The sequence below is a fragment of the Stegostoma tigrinum genome, chromosome 32 (assembly GCF_030684315.1).
Source record: "Stegostoma tigrinum isolate sSteTig4 chromosome 32, sSteTig4.hap1, whole genome shotgun sequence".
Classification (NCBI taxonomy): Eukaryota; Metazoa; Chordata; class Chondrichthyes; order Orectolobiformes; family Stegostomatidae; genus Stegostoma; species Stegostoma tigrinum.
Genome location: NC_081385.1, coordinates 17667704 through 17684397, shown reverse-complemented (window position 1 = coordinate 17684397; position 16694 = coordinate 17667704). Strand labels below are relative to the sequence as shown.

The window sequence follows — 16694 nt, the reverse complement described above, 5'->3', positions numbered from 1 at the left end:
ATTGTTGATAAGTTCAGCTATGATCACTCATCATTGATGACCTCAAAAAAGTAAGAGATATAAATGATATGGTTTTGAATATAGGAGGAATAGTTATTAAGTTTGCATGTGACACCAAACACGGTGGTGTAATTGACAGGAATAAAGGTTATCTCAGAGTACAAGAAGACCTTGATCAAGTGGGCCGATGGACTGAGGAGTGGCAGTTGGAAATTAATTGAGATAAATGTGGAGTGTTGCATTTTGATAAGCGAAATCAGTGCAGGACCTATATACTTAATAGTAGTGCCCTGGGAAATGTTGTTGAAAAAGAGACCTGGGGGTGCAGGTTCATAGTTCCTTGAAGGTGGGATCACAGGTAGGCAGGGTGGTGAAGAAGGAGTTTGGTATATTTACCTTTATTGGTCAGTGCATTGTGTATAGGAATTGGGAGGTCATGTTGCGGCTTTAGAGGACATTGGTAGAGAGAGATAATGGGAACTGCAGATGCTGGAGAATCCGAGATAACAAAGTGTGGAGCTGGATGAACACAGCAGGCCAAGCAGCATCTTAGGAGCACAAAAGCTGACGTTTCGGGCCTAGACCCTTCATCAGAATGCCTAACCTGAAGAAGTTACCCTCCTCCCTCCGGACAAATCTCAGCGGATCTCTCTCCCTATTTGTTTCAGAATCGTCTCCCCCTCCACCTTTCCTGATGAAGGGTCTAGGCCCGAAACGTCAGCTTTTGCGCTTCTAAGATGCTACTTGGCCTGCTGTGTTCGTCCAGCTCCACACTTTGTTATCTCGGATTCTCTAGCATCTGCAGTTCCCATTATCTCTGATACAATTTTAACCTCACTGTGAAGCCTCTTCCAGGGATGCCTAACCTGAAGAAGTTACCCTCCTCCCTCCGGACAAACCTCAGGGGATCTCTCTCTTCGATCTGCCTCCCCCTCTCTCCCTATTTATTTCAGAACCCTCTCCCCCTTTTCTGATGAAGTGTCTAGGCCCGAAACATCAGCTTTTGTGCTCCTAAGATGCTGCTTGGCCTGCTGTGTTCATCCAGCTCCACATTTTGTTATCTAGGACATTGGGAGACAACTTTTGGAATACTGCATTCAATTCCGGTCTCCATGCTATAGGAAAGATATTGTTAAACTTGAGAAGGTTTAGAAAAGAATCACAAGGATGTTGCCAGGGTTGGAGGGTTTGAACCACAGGGAGAGACTGAATAGGCAGGGGCAATTTCCCTGGACCATCAAAGCTTTATGCGAGAACTTATAGAGGTTTATAAAGCCATGAGAGGCATGGATAAGTTGAATTGCCAAAGCCTTTTACCCAGTCCAAAGCTAGGGGCGAGAGGGGAAAAGTTTAAAAGGGACTTAAGGAGCAACTTTTTATGTAGAGGATGGTGCATGTCTGGAATGAGCTGCTGGAGGCAGTGGTGAAGGCGGGTACAATTACAACATTGAAATGGCCTCAGGTGGATTTATGAATAGGGAGGGTTTAGAGACATAAGGGCCAAATGCCAGTAAATGGGATTAGATTAATTTAGAACATCTGGTCAGTATGGATGAGTTGGACTGAAGGGTTTGTTTCCATGCTGTACATCTCTATGACTCTATCTTCTTGAGCCATTGCAGTTTGTGAGATGTCGGAACACCAACAGTGCTGTCTAGGAGTGAGTTCCATGGTTTTGACCTAGCAATAGTAAGAGACTGATAATAGAATCATAATTAGGATGGTGTATGAGACGATTTTGCAAATGATATTGTTTCCACTGACCTGCTGCACCTCTTCTTCTTGGAGGTAAATGTGCAATTCATAAAGTTCTGGAGAGTTGCAATGTAGCTTGAAGATGGTACACAGCATAGCAAGAGTGAACTGATGGTGGATAGAGTGATTGCATTTTTCTACTAAACTACAAATTAAGTGACAAGAATTTCTCAACCAGGTTATATTGCCATTATATATTTTATGAAGTTACATATAACAGATGCTCAATCATTTTCTAGTCAAACCAAATCAAGTACATATGAAATGCAATGAAAAATCTGGAGTTCCTGGGCATATTTTTTATAATGAAGAATAATTTTGTGTACACAGCAACAATTTTTCTTTCCTATCACCCTTTTTAAACAGGGGATAGCAAAGTTAAGTATCTGTAAAATGCTTTACATATGTGCTTTCTCTGGAAGGTGATGAACAGCAACATAAATGATTACTGCTCCAATGAAAACGATTCCGAACGCAGATGCTGTTATATTTAATCTTTTGGCAGTTCTAGAGGCACCTCTGGCTTCTTCCACGTTTCCACGATCAAGAGCTCCATTAGCCTGAAAGCACAGTTAAACAAATTTTAATGACAGATGATACGTCATTTAAATGCATATCTTCTATGTGCCTGTGCCAAGATTTAATTACCTTCACGATCATAAGTAAATCAGTAAATGTGATGTTAATTCATTATTCCGATTAGACTGTACATTGTGGGCCAAATGAATGTTGATTCATATGTTACTTTGTTCAATTTTTACCTAATCTTCCCTACAGGTCATGATGATGCTGTGGCATTTCTTTGAGTGCTAATAGGCTTCTATAGTTTGTTGTAAAGACTTTTCTTCCAAGTTAACTTAATTGAGTGATTGCAGACATGTTATTTTGAGACACAACACAACAGAGGCTGTGCACTATGCGTGAATACAACTTTCCAGTAAGACTCATGATTGGGAAAATTAGGTGTGAAATTGTTGCCCCCTTGATCCCGATCCCATAACTGAGTCCAAGATTTCCAAAATCAATTGCAAAGGTAGAGTGGCATGTTGGCTTGGTAGTTAGCACTGCTGTCTTACAGTGCCAAAGGGCTGGGTTCAATTCCAGCCTTGGGTGACTCTGAGCATGGCATTTGCACATTCTCGCCATGTCTGGTCTGGTTTCCAATCACAGTTCAAAGGTATAAATGGTTAGGTGGATTAACCATGTTAAATTGCAGTGTTAAAGAGTGTGCAGGCTAGGTGGATTAGCCATGGGAAATGCAGGATTGTGGGATCGGGAGGTAGGATGCTCTTTGAATGACCTGCTTCCTCACTGTAGGGTTTCTACGGCCCCCACCATTTTTGTGCTGAGATCAGCTAATTCATCACAAGCAAGGAATTTGTCAGTATCAGGCTAGATAGGATGGCTACAAATATATCGGTGGTGCTGATGACAGTTTCTTTTTAAAGAAAGAGAAATGAATGTTTGGATTTACAAATGTTTGAACAATATATCAACTCAGAATAGACCATGTAAACCCTCAAGTCTGTAACTGAGGTGCTCAGTTCAGTTTCGCTGTTATGATGACATAATGATTGTATGTGAACTTCCTTCTTTATTCAGGGGAGTTATTCATTATGTTTCTAAAAATATTAAAATTGTAGCAATTCATTAGTCGATTAATTTCAGGTGCGTCAAAGTCTTGTAATTAATAATGTGAGAGCCACTGAGATACGTTTAGCAATTCCAAGTTTAACATGGAGAAGAAACCCAATGACTTGAGGTTTCTGTTTGGGGAACTTTAAGAGAAGTGCATTTTTCTCCAAATTTCTACTCAAACTCCTTTCCGCATTGCCAAAATCAAAATCTGCCGTGATTCAATACAGTTGTTGTGGAAGTTCATATTAAATGTGCTCTTAAAATATTCTACCATGTTCATAAAGGTTGGATTTTTTTTATTAATTGGGTTGAAAATAGGTAGTCACAAAAACAGTATTTTCTTTAAAATGTCTGCTGCTTCTAAGTAACATGATTTTAAATAATTGAAGAAGCTACATGGAACTATTTGTTAGTTCTACTATTTTACAGTATTCAATTTCTTCGTAAAATGATTTAAAAAATCCATTTATCTCCTTAATATTGGGGAAATAAACATTTTAAGAACCTCCTTGAGCACCCACAAAATGGCAAAAGTAGTAAAACCCTGGTGATTAATTTAGCCTCGGGAAGTGAACCGTGTCTGAGTGGTTCCTACTCCCGACTTGGAGCTTCCCGAATTATTTTCTAATTTAACCCTATTTTAACACTTGAGTGATAACAAGACCCCAGTTGCCAACAACTTGACCTTTTTGAATCTTGTCTTGGCTTCAATGCTCTTACTGGACAGTGTCTTAGCTAACCCATCTAGCTTGCACAACCCTGGGCACTATGGGCAATTTACCATGCTCAATCCATCTAACTTGCACTTTTCTGGACTGTGGGAGGAAACCAGAGCATCCAGACGAAACCCATGCAGACACGGGAGAATGTGCAACTTCTACTCAGAGTGACCAAAAGCCGGAACCAAACTAAGGTCCCTGGCTAGAAGGTCCATGTGATGCAGAAGGATGCTATTAGAAGTCATTGTTAAGGTCAATTTATGGGTTGAACATTTACATAAAGAACAGAATGAAGGATGCCTTTGGATGCCTCAGGTCGGTTGAGAATAAAAAGAGGATATTCCATTCTCTGGTTTAAAATATAAGCTGCGCACAAAAAATAGCGCTGAATTAATGGGATTTTATTGATGTTGCTTTGTCTCTACTTGAATAGAGTAGAAATGTCCTTAGCCTTGGCACCAGGTAGGTAACAAAACCTTTGGAACTCTCTATCTTTGCTCAGAAAACAGGACTTATTGCCATAACTATGCCATCACCTATTACTACTAAATTTCTCTCTTCTGTGCCCACTTGAGTGGTGCTCTGTACCGCTGTGCTTTAATCAGTTTGCTCTTTCTCCCTGCAGTCTTCCTACAGCAGGTGTAAGAACTTTGTGCTTCTTGGATAAGGACATTGGCTGAGGCTCCTCTAATTGATCCCAATGCCTGCCTCCTTCGCAGTTACATCTTTCTTTTCAGGCCACAGACAAAAAGGAATGTACTGCTGTGCAGGAAGAAGGCTAATGATCATCGGCACTCTCTGCTACCTCACACTCAAATGGCCACCACCTACTCTAACTCTGCCATTGCACACACCTTTCACCGAAGCTCAGGGATTAATCCCTCACTATTGAAGGTGTCCTTTCTAATCCAATGGCTCTCAGCCAAATCATCCCTCCAAACTACTTACTCTTTCTGCAGTTCTGGAATTCTGAAGAAGAGCCATGCTGGACTTGCATCATTAACTCTGCTTCCCTCTCCACAGATTCTGCCACACTTGCTGAACTTCTCAAGTGCTTCTGCTGTGTAAGCTGCTGGCACATGCTGGAGATCGGTCACTGACAATAGTACAGGCTTCCCAATATAACTTCCACCCCCATTTGATTCATAGATTGACTGTTCCGTTCTCCCCATTATCCTAAGCTGCTTGATTCTCACTCTTTGCTCAAAAGTATTGCAAGCCATTGTGGCTAGCATCCATTCACTGTGCACTAAAGATGATTTACGCTAAAAAAAACAATGTTAAATATACGGTGACTGGCAGCCTTCAGCAAGTGAGGGAGCCAACAAAGCAAGTGCACATAAATCATGCATTTTCCTGGAAAGCAGACCTGACCTTTTATGCACTTCTTCTTGAAGCTGGGTTGCATTTGAGAACAGAACTGGTATTTTTTGAGCTATGATGGGCATCAGTGCATTGCTTTTTTAATTCAAAAACCTCAATTTATCACTTCCTGGTTGTCGCTAAGGAGGAGGTACCAGGGTCATAGTAATGTTCCTGGTTAGCCATTCAGAGCTCAGGCTAGTGGTTTGGGGAGCGAGGTGGAATTTAAAGTCAGTTCAGAAATTTAGAATATAAACCTATTCTCAGTCAGTGTGCCCATGACGGCTATCCATGCTTGTGAAAAAAAAAATCCAACTGAATCACTAATGACTTGTAGGAAAGGAAATCCTTATCTTGTCTGTCTCACACAAGATTCCAACCCACAGCAAAGTGGATGACTCTTAACTGTCTTCTGAAATGGCTTAGCAAACAACTCAGTTCAAGCAGCAATTAGGGATGAACAAAAATCACTGATCTTGCATCAGTCTCTGGTTTTCAGAGCCAGTTTGGTGTTCATAAAATCCACCTCACCCACAGATTGCAATGATGCTGAACATACATGCAGCAGGGCAAGCTGTGATAATGTTTGGATTCTGACATCACTGAAAATACTGAAGAAGACAGTATGTTACTGTCTGCTGCCCTGTTCACAACACCTAGCTCATCCTTATCTTTCTATCTGATGTAATGACAAGCAGCAGAAGGTGTGACCATTCCCCCTTGCTTTCCAATGCATGGACTTGCCTTCACCATAACCATTAACTCTACTAATCTATAAATACTTCCAACAGTGGACATATTCTGTCATTGGCCTGTTGTGGGGTGCACTTTCAAAGCAAACACATAAATTTGATATGCACTCCAACCGTTGCTATAATGGAATCATAAAACAGTTGCAGTACAGAAGAAAGTCATTAACTCTGTTAGGCCAGTGCCAGAACTCTGCAAGAGAAACATAATTAGCCCCACTCCCCTCACTTTAAATCCAGGATGTTTTATAACTTTTTCTTTTACAGAAATTTTTCTTATTAAAGTCAATAGACGCTTTATGAAGACAACTTGTAATTTTGGAACATCTCTCCAATTAAAATGCTGTGGTATAAGTAAAAATGAATTCATAAAGTTTAAATATGCTTAGGTTTTAGTCTTTTTAAATTCACAATAATAGCACAAATTTTATAAAGTTTATGCACTGAGCAACTAACCTTACGGGAATAAACCACTGCAGCTAGTCCAAATGGAAGACAACAGAAGATTGTACTGAAAATGGACCAGCCTAAGTAGGTTGCCACTGCTTCATTTGAGTGTTTTTGAGAGTTCTTCATCACCTGGGGCCAGTCGAATTGTGTGGTGTTCTTAGTACTTTTCTCGATGCACTAAGTAAGTTCTATAGTAATGCTGTTTTGGCAACTAATTCTTCAGTAAATATTCAAATGATTCCACTTCCTATTATTGTGGGTGGTCCCTGAAATAACAATACAAACAAATAAGATTTGCGATTGTTTGGTCCCCCAAAGGAAAGGTCACAACTTGTAACATTCAAAGCACAGGTATCTCATTCTCATACTGATTGAATTATATTTGTGTTGTAAAGACCAGTAAAGCATGCTTTTCTCATAGTCATAGAGTCATACAGTGCAGAAACAGACATTTTAGTTTAACCAGTCTATGTCGACTGTGTTTCCAAACCAAAGTAGTCCCACTTGCATGCGTTTGGTCCATTTTCCTCCCAACCTTTCATATTCATGTACTTATCCAATTTTTTTTTAAACATTGTATACTCATACTGGCCACTTTCCCTAATAGCTCATTCCATGTACGAATCACTTCCTGCATAAAAACGCTGCCCCTCATGACCCTTTTTAACCTCTGTTCTCTCACCTCAAAATATGCCCCCTAGTTTTGAACTCATCCATCCTAGGGAAAAGACCCTTGTTATTTACCTTATCTAAGCACCTCATGATATTATGAGCCTCAATAAGGCCATCCCTCCTCTGCCTATGCTCCAGTGTAAAAACTCCGAGCCTATTCAGTCTATCTTTATAGCTCAAACTATTGATAATTAATTCCTAAATTACATCTCCAAGATTTAGTAGCATCAATAACTTGAGATCCATATAGATTAATGGGAAATTCATCTAAATTTATGCGGCCTCGAAATTACAATGCATTTTTGTGCCCCAGGAGATAAAACCTGAAGCTAAGCCAAACGTTGACTTTTATTTCGAATATATTGATTATTAAATATATGACCCTGCGCTCTTATTAATACTGCCTTGAAAAAAGTGATGCTGAAGTAGTTTGTATTAATGATGCTCATGGTACGACTTTGCTTGAGTCAGCCATGTATAGCTCTTGAGGGTGGCTAAGGGGTAATATGGGAAAATTGGAAGCCTGGTCAAGCGGGAACCATTTCCAATCATGCCTGTCACTGGAGCGTAGATGGTACAATTCAGGAAGCTGGTCAGCTACCGACCTTTAGAGCCCTTGAAATGATGCATGTGTTGGGAGGCCTATAAGGAGGGGAGAGCCAAGTCTGAAAAGAAGTACTTCCACATCAAGCAGATGTTCATTTGCACATCTGCCAATGTAGTATACTGCATCCTCTGTACCCATTGTGGCTTCCTCTACATCAGGGAAACAAGTGGAGGCTTGGGACCGCTTTGCAGAACACCTATGCTCGGTTCGCAATAAACAACTGCACCTCCCAGTCGCGAACCATTTCAACTCCCCTTCCCATTCCTTAGACAATATGTCCATCCTGGGCCTCCTGTAGTGCCACAACAATGCCACCCAAATGTTGCAGGAACAGCAACTCATATTCCGCTTGGGAACCCTGCAGTTCAATGGCATCAATGTGGATTTCACAAGCTTTAAAATCTCCCCTCCCCTGACTGTATTCCAAAGCCAGCCCAGCTCGTCCCCGCCTCCCTAACCTGTTCTTCCTCTCTCCTACCCCCTCCTCCCACCTCAAGCTGCACCCCCACCTCCTACCTACTAACCTCATCCTGCCCCCTTGACCTGTCTGACCTATCCCCTCCCCACCTACACTCACCTCTACTGGCTCCATCCCTGCCTCTTTAACTTGTCTGCCTTCTTTCCATCTATCTTCTCTTCTATCCATCTTTGATCCGCCACCCCCTCTCCCTATTTATTTTAGAACCCTCTCAGCCTCCCCCTTTTCTGGTGAAGGGTCTAGGCCTGAAACATCAGCTTTTGTGCTCCTAAGATGCTGCTTGGCCTGCTGTGTTAATTAGCAAAAAATGAATCTCTTTCTGAAAAACAGACTGTAAGGACATAAAGACTTTCGCCTTCCCTGGATATTATTTTGAACCATCCTAATTATTGTTTTACTTGTCAAAATCTGTGGTAATTTGTTTCTGTAATTTACATTACTCCTTTTTTTTAGACCCCACCTCCATAATAGATTGGTCTAAATCATTTTATCAGAGAATGGGTGTTCAATGTTCTAAGATTAAGATCCTGTCTAGAGCCAAGTACATTACTTTTTGGACTTGGTGGGCGTTGTTTGCATCTTTTTGCATAATGACTCCATGACAAAAGAAATCAGAGGGTTATTGTGCTGTTGTACTTCAGTGAAATGAGGCTCATGGGTAAACAGTGGCACAAACTAGATAGAAAATACATTATTTGTCATTTTTAATATGAAATTTCACTTTCAAAAATGAGTATTAACAAGAACTGTGAGAAAGCTAACCTTTGCCTGTCAGTTTTATTATCCTCAGCAGCATTTCCGAGAAACAGAGACAAGAACCAAGTTCAGGCATTGGAGCGATATCTCCCTTCATTCTGACACTTTGTATTAAATCTTTCATGTGCATTTTTTCTTTCTATTTCCTGACCTTTTTCATTTCCCACAATTGTGGTTTTAAGTGCTTTCAAATTACCTCAAGAAAGGCCTTGTCCAGATATTTTCAGGAGGTTCAGAGAACTCATATCAGAGGAAGCTAACCTATCTGCTTGGAATAGCAACTAGGGAGAAACAGAATTTGCACATTCTAAATTTTTGCTGGCTATTTTCTAATAAGCTATTGATCCAAAATTAATTCTCAAAACCTCAAAATATCTTCCATTATTCTATCAGCTACCGATTTTAGTAAAAAGACTAAACAATTGGTGGGGTTATGTTAAACTCCCACATATACAGCTATTCGATTAATTGGTTTCTAAATATTTAATACCATTTATGTAGTTTCCATTATAATTGCCAATATAAAGGTTTAATCATAATGATATCAATTGTTTTACTTTGGGTAGAATAGATTGATTTGAATATTAAATCCAACCCAAATTCCCTTCATCACTACAATTGTTTTACTTAATGACATCAATATTAAACTACATTAACTAATTATTTCCCTCTGTCCAGACAAATTTCTTTCTCAGCAAATGGAGTTCTTAACAAGAAATGTCAGCTGATTTGTTGAAGCAATGGAGGAAGTGATTTTGTGTTTATAATTTTCAAAGGAAATTTGGTATGTGGATTGATTATACTTTTAAGCCTTAGTTGTATTATAATGTAGTCTTCCCGTTCTTGCTGATATTTAGATTAAACCCATCCTAAATAGAAGTTGAAACATTTCCATTTCTAGACTTCGAGTGTGAACCTGTCCAATTATATCATAATTTGCCTTTGATTAGACTTTCACAGTTTTCTGTCAAGTCCTGAATGAACAAAGTTTTTTTGTTGGTTACTTTCACTAAGGCAGCAGCAGCCACATCCCATGAGTGAATTTTAAAAAATACTTGTAATCAATTCTAAGCTATAAGAACTGCATAGAACAAAAGAGGAATTTTGTTTTGTTACTATAGGCCTTAACAATTTCTTTCCATTAAATTTAATCATCAAAGGAAAACATAACCCTTCTAATCTCTGATTTTTATTAATTTCAAACTATTTGCTGTCTCTCTTTATTACAAAACAATTCCTAATAATCTGGCTTTGTTTCTCACTGTTATGCTGATTTCTATTTTATACTCATCAATCTGCCCACCTTCATCATGCCTTTACAGATGTGTTCCTTCAACTGCTTAAACTGTCACTTGCTTGCCTCCTTTATTCCTCACATTCTAGAATTTGGCAATTTCGAACTTCAGTGCTCTATTCCATTAACTATTTATGTCAGCAACTGAGCTTTTGCACTATGTTATGTCATCTCAATGCAAATTAACTGTCAGTGTGAACAGTTCTCCAACTTAGTTATCTTCCTAGCTGTCAGTACAAACTGGCATTAGAGGTTTAAACTCACCAGCCTACCTGACATGAGTTGATGGCATACATTTCAGTGGGGAATTTCTTTCCCAGTTATATTAATCTCTAGTTAACTGCATAATAACATAGTCCTAGTAAAAGGTGTCAACGGTGGCGCAGTGGGTATTGTAATGATACAATGGCTTTAAGAGGTGTGGTCCTGAATGAACAATACATTTTATTTCATGCCTGCTAGTTTATTAATCAAATTGCATCCAGAACACAACCTTTAACATAAGAAAAATTTAGGGTCCAGACTATCTTGTTAATGTTTTGAGGGGGTTTGGTCTGGTTGATAATGATATCACCCTTACACAGTAAGTGGACATTTCCCCTCCTCTCCTCTCCCTGGTGTAGCATGAGTAATATGTGGAAGTTGGGAAATACCACAAAAATTAAAAATTCAGCATTTCAACAATGAGAAAATTTGTTTTTTCTCAATTTTTCTCTCAATCCTTAAAAATGGCAACTTCAGAAACTCACCATTTAACAATGACTACTGTACCTTACTGCCAAGCACTTATATCTCATTTAAGCCTCAACTTGCTTTACTTAGATGACATTTCCAACTTTACTTTTCCATTTTGTAAGAAATGCAATTTCCTACCTGCAAATCTGAGTGGGTGGCTGGAGGCTGCAGATCACAATGCTAATACCAATCATTATGCAACTGATTATCCACACTAACATTTTAGCATGCTCCATGGACAAAATGCTTCTGGATCTTTCAGTCATGCAAGTCAGCATCAGCAAAACACCAGCTTCACCATGTCATCGATCTTGTTCTTGGACAAGCTGACATCTACAGCCCTTTATCACTTTACTTTGGAGCTCACTGTCATTTATGACTTGCATGCATTTACCAGGTTGCTTTGCAGACACACACACACACACACAAAAACCTCCACAGGATGTGGATGTGTCCTATGATTCCTAACTGACCTTCTCAGTGCTCATTCACTTTACTCGGAGACTGCCAGTCCCTCTATACTTCACATTCCTCTCTTAGTGCACACTCTTTGACATTAGCACTGACTTTTCAGTTGTCAATCTCTATATGAGTCATATTGCTTTCTTCATGCACAGAGGCTTTGGTGTTCAGTTGCAGAATGCCAACCTCTGTGATTTGCATTGAGGGCCGCCACCTTGTCATGGTTAGGATCATTAAAAACTCAGGAGGATGAATACATCGCTGTGTGGCATTGTGCCATGTCAACATTGCACACACAGCATGTGCCAGCAGTTTATTTGCCATTCTGGGTCTATCTACAGCACATGGACTGCAGCGGTTCAAGACGGCAGCTGACCATCACCTTCTCAAGGTGACGAAGCAAACTATAAATGCTGGTCAAACCAGTGACACCCACATCTTATGAGTGAATATCTTTTTTTCAATAAGTTGACCGTTGATCAAACAAATTGCCATGTGTACAAGTCAAAGGTGGGGGTTAGGGCACGGTGTTTAGTGAAGTGAAGAACAGAATTAGGGAGTATTGCCACAATCAGAAAAAGGGCTCATCTGATTCCAAACCGGGGATTGCAAATGGTCAGTCAGGCTCTTGGTTCTCACAGTGTCCAGAGATCCCTGCCCTTGCAGCCCCAGAAATTGGGCTGCGGTCAATGCTACAACCCAATTGCAATTAGTGTCGGGAATACAGGTACATCAGTTGAGGGGCTGGTCCATGGTCAGTCAAGGCTGTCTTACTAAGGCTGGTTGGAAGGTGAACCATGGTCAGTCTGACTTGAATTGAATTAGCTTTATTGTGACATGCACTGAAATGAGTACAGTGAAAAGTTTACAGGCGCTGCATTATAGTGTGATCTTTGGTACACTTACTTAAAATGAAATTCTTAGGAAACAAAAAAAGACAAAATTATAGAAATAAATAGTCCAGTATTATTGGCAATAGGAGTAAACTTGAAAAATAAGAAATTAAAAGTTGACAAAAATCAGTCTTTCTGACCCAGTCCGTGTTGGCACCTAGCCTCAAGAGACACCTCCACCATCTTCCTGCTCCCTGAACTGGATCCCACAACAGAATTGCCCCAATTTAGTGCCATCTGTTCACCACTGAACCTACACTTGCTCCAGAACTAAGAGTCTGCTACCAGGCCAGGCCGCTGCCAGGCCGCGAGTCCCACTTTGGCTGCAGATGTTGACTTGCTGGCGCCACCATCTGGAAGAGTTGGCGGCTGCTGTTGCTGCTATCCCCAATAGCTGGAGGAGCTTAGCTGGCACTTGCACTGGCCCCGAACACCGGGAGAATGGTCTCATTGCCACTGGCCTCCTATTACCAGGAGAACATTCTCACTGCCACTGCCACCGCCTCTGTTTGCCGGGGGAAGCCACGCCAGCCATTCTGCATGCAGCTTGCTCTTGATGCCTTGCCATGCTACTGGCCAACCCGCCACAGAAAAGAAAAGAAAGACCAAGAGAAAAGGAAAACAAAGTGAAAGAAAAGAGCAGAAGCAAAAGTAAAACAAAGAAGGAAAGCAGATGGGAGCGAATGGGCCTTGGGCATGAGCCCACATGGAGCCCTGTTACTCTGCTACCATCTTTCACTGTCTGCAGTCTGCAAATTTGGTCAATAATGGTTCAGTGACTTATAATAGGGCAGTCCATGGAGATATGTGGAAATCTGGGACTGAGCTTCATTATATTGGGGTGCTAACAGTGATAGAGGGCAATTGGAGATAGTGTGATGCACCCACATAGTGAACAAAGGGAATTGGAGCTCTGGATGTGGATTTCAAACATGTCACAGTAATTCAGGCCTGGATATGCAGAGAGCACAATGCCAACAAGGAGGTGGGAATTTCCAGAACTATAGGTTTGGTAAGTCAATTGAACATTTTAATGGTTATATAAAGGGGCTTATTGAAATGGGAGAGCCTAAGTGGTCAAAAGGACGAAAGAGACAGAAACACAAAACAGTTTATAAAAGATCAGAATAAGTTCATGCTTCACAAGGGGTGTCTACAAAATCACTCTCACTGAAGTGAAGTTGGAACCTTGCAATTTGAATTGCAAGTTAACTACACAACAGCTAAACAACATGGCTATCAACACATGCAAAATGGACAGAATAAATTGCTGTTTATTTTCTTTGGCGGTTGGACTACAACTTATGGAATTTGAGGTCGTGGTCTATATTGGAGACATCACAGGCTCTTGCATCCTGTGAGGTCCACTGAAACAATAAAGCCACCAATCCAGCTTCAAGTTGAATACCAATGGCAATTCTTTCATTGTCCAAGAGAATTATGTCCTCAGAAAATTTTAACCATTATATTTTGTACACTGATTGCCTTCTTATCATGTCAGCTACGCAACATAAATGAGAATAAAACACTTATAAGTGGCATTTGAGAGAGATAATAGGAACTGCAGATGCTGGAGAATCCGAGATAACAAGGTGTAGAGCTGGATGAACACAGCTGGCCAAGCAGCATCAGAGGAGCAGGAAGGCTGATGTTTTGGGCCTTCTGATGAAGGGTCTAGGCCTGAAACATCAGCCTTCCTGCTCCTATGATGCTGCTTGGCCTGCTGTGTTCATCCCACTCTATACCTTGTTCCCTCTAAGCGGTGATTGAAATGCCCATCTCACATTCTGAAGCTACCACTGGAGGACTACACTTTGCAGCTGCTACATTCTGACCCTGAACTGTAAGTATGCAAGGACAAGATCTGTAATGTGGAAGAAAGTCTTTTCTTAGGATTTGTGTGCTATGTCATGGCCTACTGGCAGAAATCTAATCCCAATGTAGTGTAAAAACATTGCTTGAACAATTTGAGAAGGGCACATAACTCAGAATCTTTAGGGAGGCATAACACTGACCTCTTTGGGAAGCCTCCATACTACAATGTGTGAGGGAATAACATGCAATATCGTTAAGATGGATGGGAGGGCCCATGGCCTCCTTTGATAAAATTGTATGATATTTCAGACATTCCCATAGATTATCTACTCATGTCATCTTACATGGAGTTGCATTGTCTGGCCTCCTTGAGGCCTTGGTCCAACTGCAAAGACAGTACAGAAAGGAACATCAATATCTACTTAATTTACAAGTTCATACGAACAGCAACATCCTGCTATTGAAACACAGTCTTCAGAAGGAGAACCAGCCCAGATGAAGATCCACCAAGGAGGAGGAGGAGGTTGAAGAGACTGTGCATCTACAGGCCTCACTCACTTTTCAAATGTCAGGGCATTGATTGAGGATGTCATGGACCATTATCACTGAATTTTGATACTTTGCTATTGCAGGACTGGGTGACCATCACATCTAATGGCTGTCAAGGTCACAGCTGCTTTGAACTTCTTTGCCAACCTTTCATTTCAAGGAGTAACTGGGAACTTACACGCCATCTCTCAACCCTCAACCCAGAAGTGCATCCAGGATGTGACTGATGCCATTTTTGTCAGAGCACAATTCACTGTATCCTTCCCCCATGAAGAAGCGAGTGAAGTACCCTGGGCTGAGGGATTCTCCATTATTGTTGGCTTCCCCAGGTGTAGGCCATTATCAAATGTATCCATGTTGCTTTGCGTGTACCCTATCACCAACCTGCAGGATTTACGTGACTATTAATGCCAAATTCTGGCAGTCTGTGCTTGACATCTCGGTAGCAGTGATGTCTCTTACACTAGAGATCTGGTAGGTCTTTACATCTCTCCAAAGTCCTCAGGACAATCAAGACTAACTGCTAGGAGGCCAAGGCTACTCTCCAATCATAGCTTTTGGCACTTTCATGAAGTAGGTAGGCAATAACTTCATGATATTAGCATTGGACCTTTAATCCAAAGATCCAGGAAAAGCTTCTTGGATCGGTGTTTGAATTCCACCATAACATTTGATGGATTTTGAATTCAGTTAAAAAAAATCTGGAATGAAAAATTTAATGATGGCCATGAAAATGTTGTCAATTGTCAAAAAAACCCCTGTCTGGTTCACTAATGTCCTTTAGGGAAACAAAGTTTACACTTTTCATCCTTACTCATTTTTATCCTGCCTGTAACTTCAGACCTACAGCAACGTGGTTATCTCTTAACTGTCCTCTGGGCAATCAGAGATGGACATTTAAATGCTATTCTGGCCATTCACACCCACATTCCACAAATGAACTTCTTAAAAAATTCAGAAATGGTGCAGAATACTACGCTGTTCATGCTTCAACCAGGTCATTGTGAGACTGAACATGAACCTCCTTAAGATGAGATTTTGATGCCTGGGCCACTCTGGTGAAGTCAGAAGTCACACAACACCAGATGCAGTAAGCGAAGGAGCTGCACTCTGAAATTGTGATTTCAAATAAACCTGTCAGACTACAACCTTGTGTCATGTGAATTCTGACTTTGTTCTCCCCAGTCCAATACCAGCACTTCCACATCACTTTGGTGAAGCCTTGCAAAATAATCCAGAAAGGGTGTAACTGTACCAGTGTGGCATGCAGTGCCCTTTGCAACTGGACTTAACAATGCTGGAGAACTGGGGAATACCAACAACCCTCCTGAGGATGAGAATCAGGACATTGGCCAGGAAGTCCACCCAAGAGATCATGACTGAAAAATGTATTATCAATCTCAAGTTGCTGAAGAGAACCTAATGGATGCCTTCTTCCAGGATGAAAAAGCTGAGTTTGAATTTTGTTTAACTGTTTTGCGTTCTGTTAGTGATTTGGCAAGTAGCCTTTCCTTAGTGAAAGGGACGACTGGTCCATCATTAAAAACCGAAAGAACTGTGGATGCTGTAAATTAGGAACAAAAACAAAGTTGCTGGAAAAACTCAGCAGGTCTGGCCTCATCTGTGAAGGAATAAGCAGAGTTAATGTTTTGGGTCCAGTGACCCTTCCTCAATGGTCCATTGTTATTTTTGCAGTCCTTAAACTCTTGTGTTGCTGAATCAATGTCTCGTTATCCATGTGACTGTGTACTTGATATCTT

The 16694-nt window shown here is 40.8% G+C and overlaps 1 long non-coding RNA gene across 1 annotated transcript in view; it reads right to left on the bottom strand.

Moving 5' to 3' along the window:
* Positions 1-1938: 1938 nt before the first annotated feature.
* The window catches only part of LOC125466834 (uncharacterized), a 41188-nt gene continuing 26432 nt past the window's right edge, over positions 1939-16694 (bottom strand). Inside the window, exons 2-3 of the long non-coding RNA XR_007250512.1 lie at positions 6680-6939; positions 1939-2315 (exon numbers count right to left, since the gene is read on the bottom strand). This is a non-coding gene — a long non-coding RNA (uncharacterized LOC125466834). The remainder of the gene's footprint in view (positions 2316-6679; positions 6940-16694) is intronic.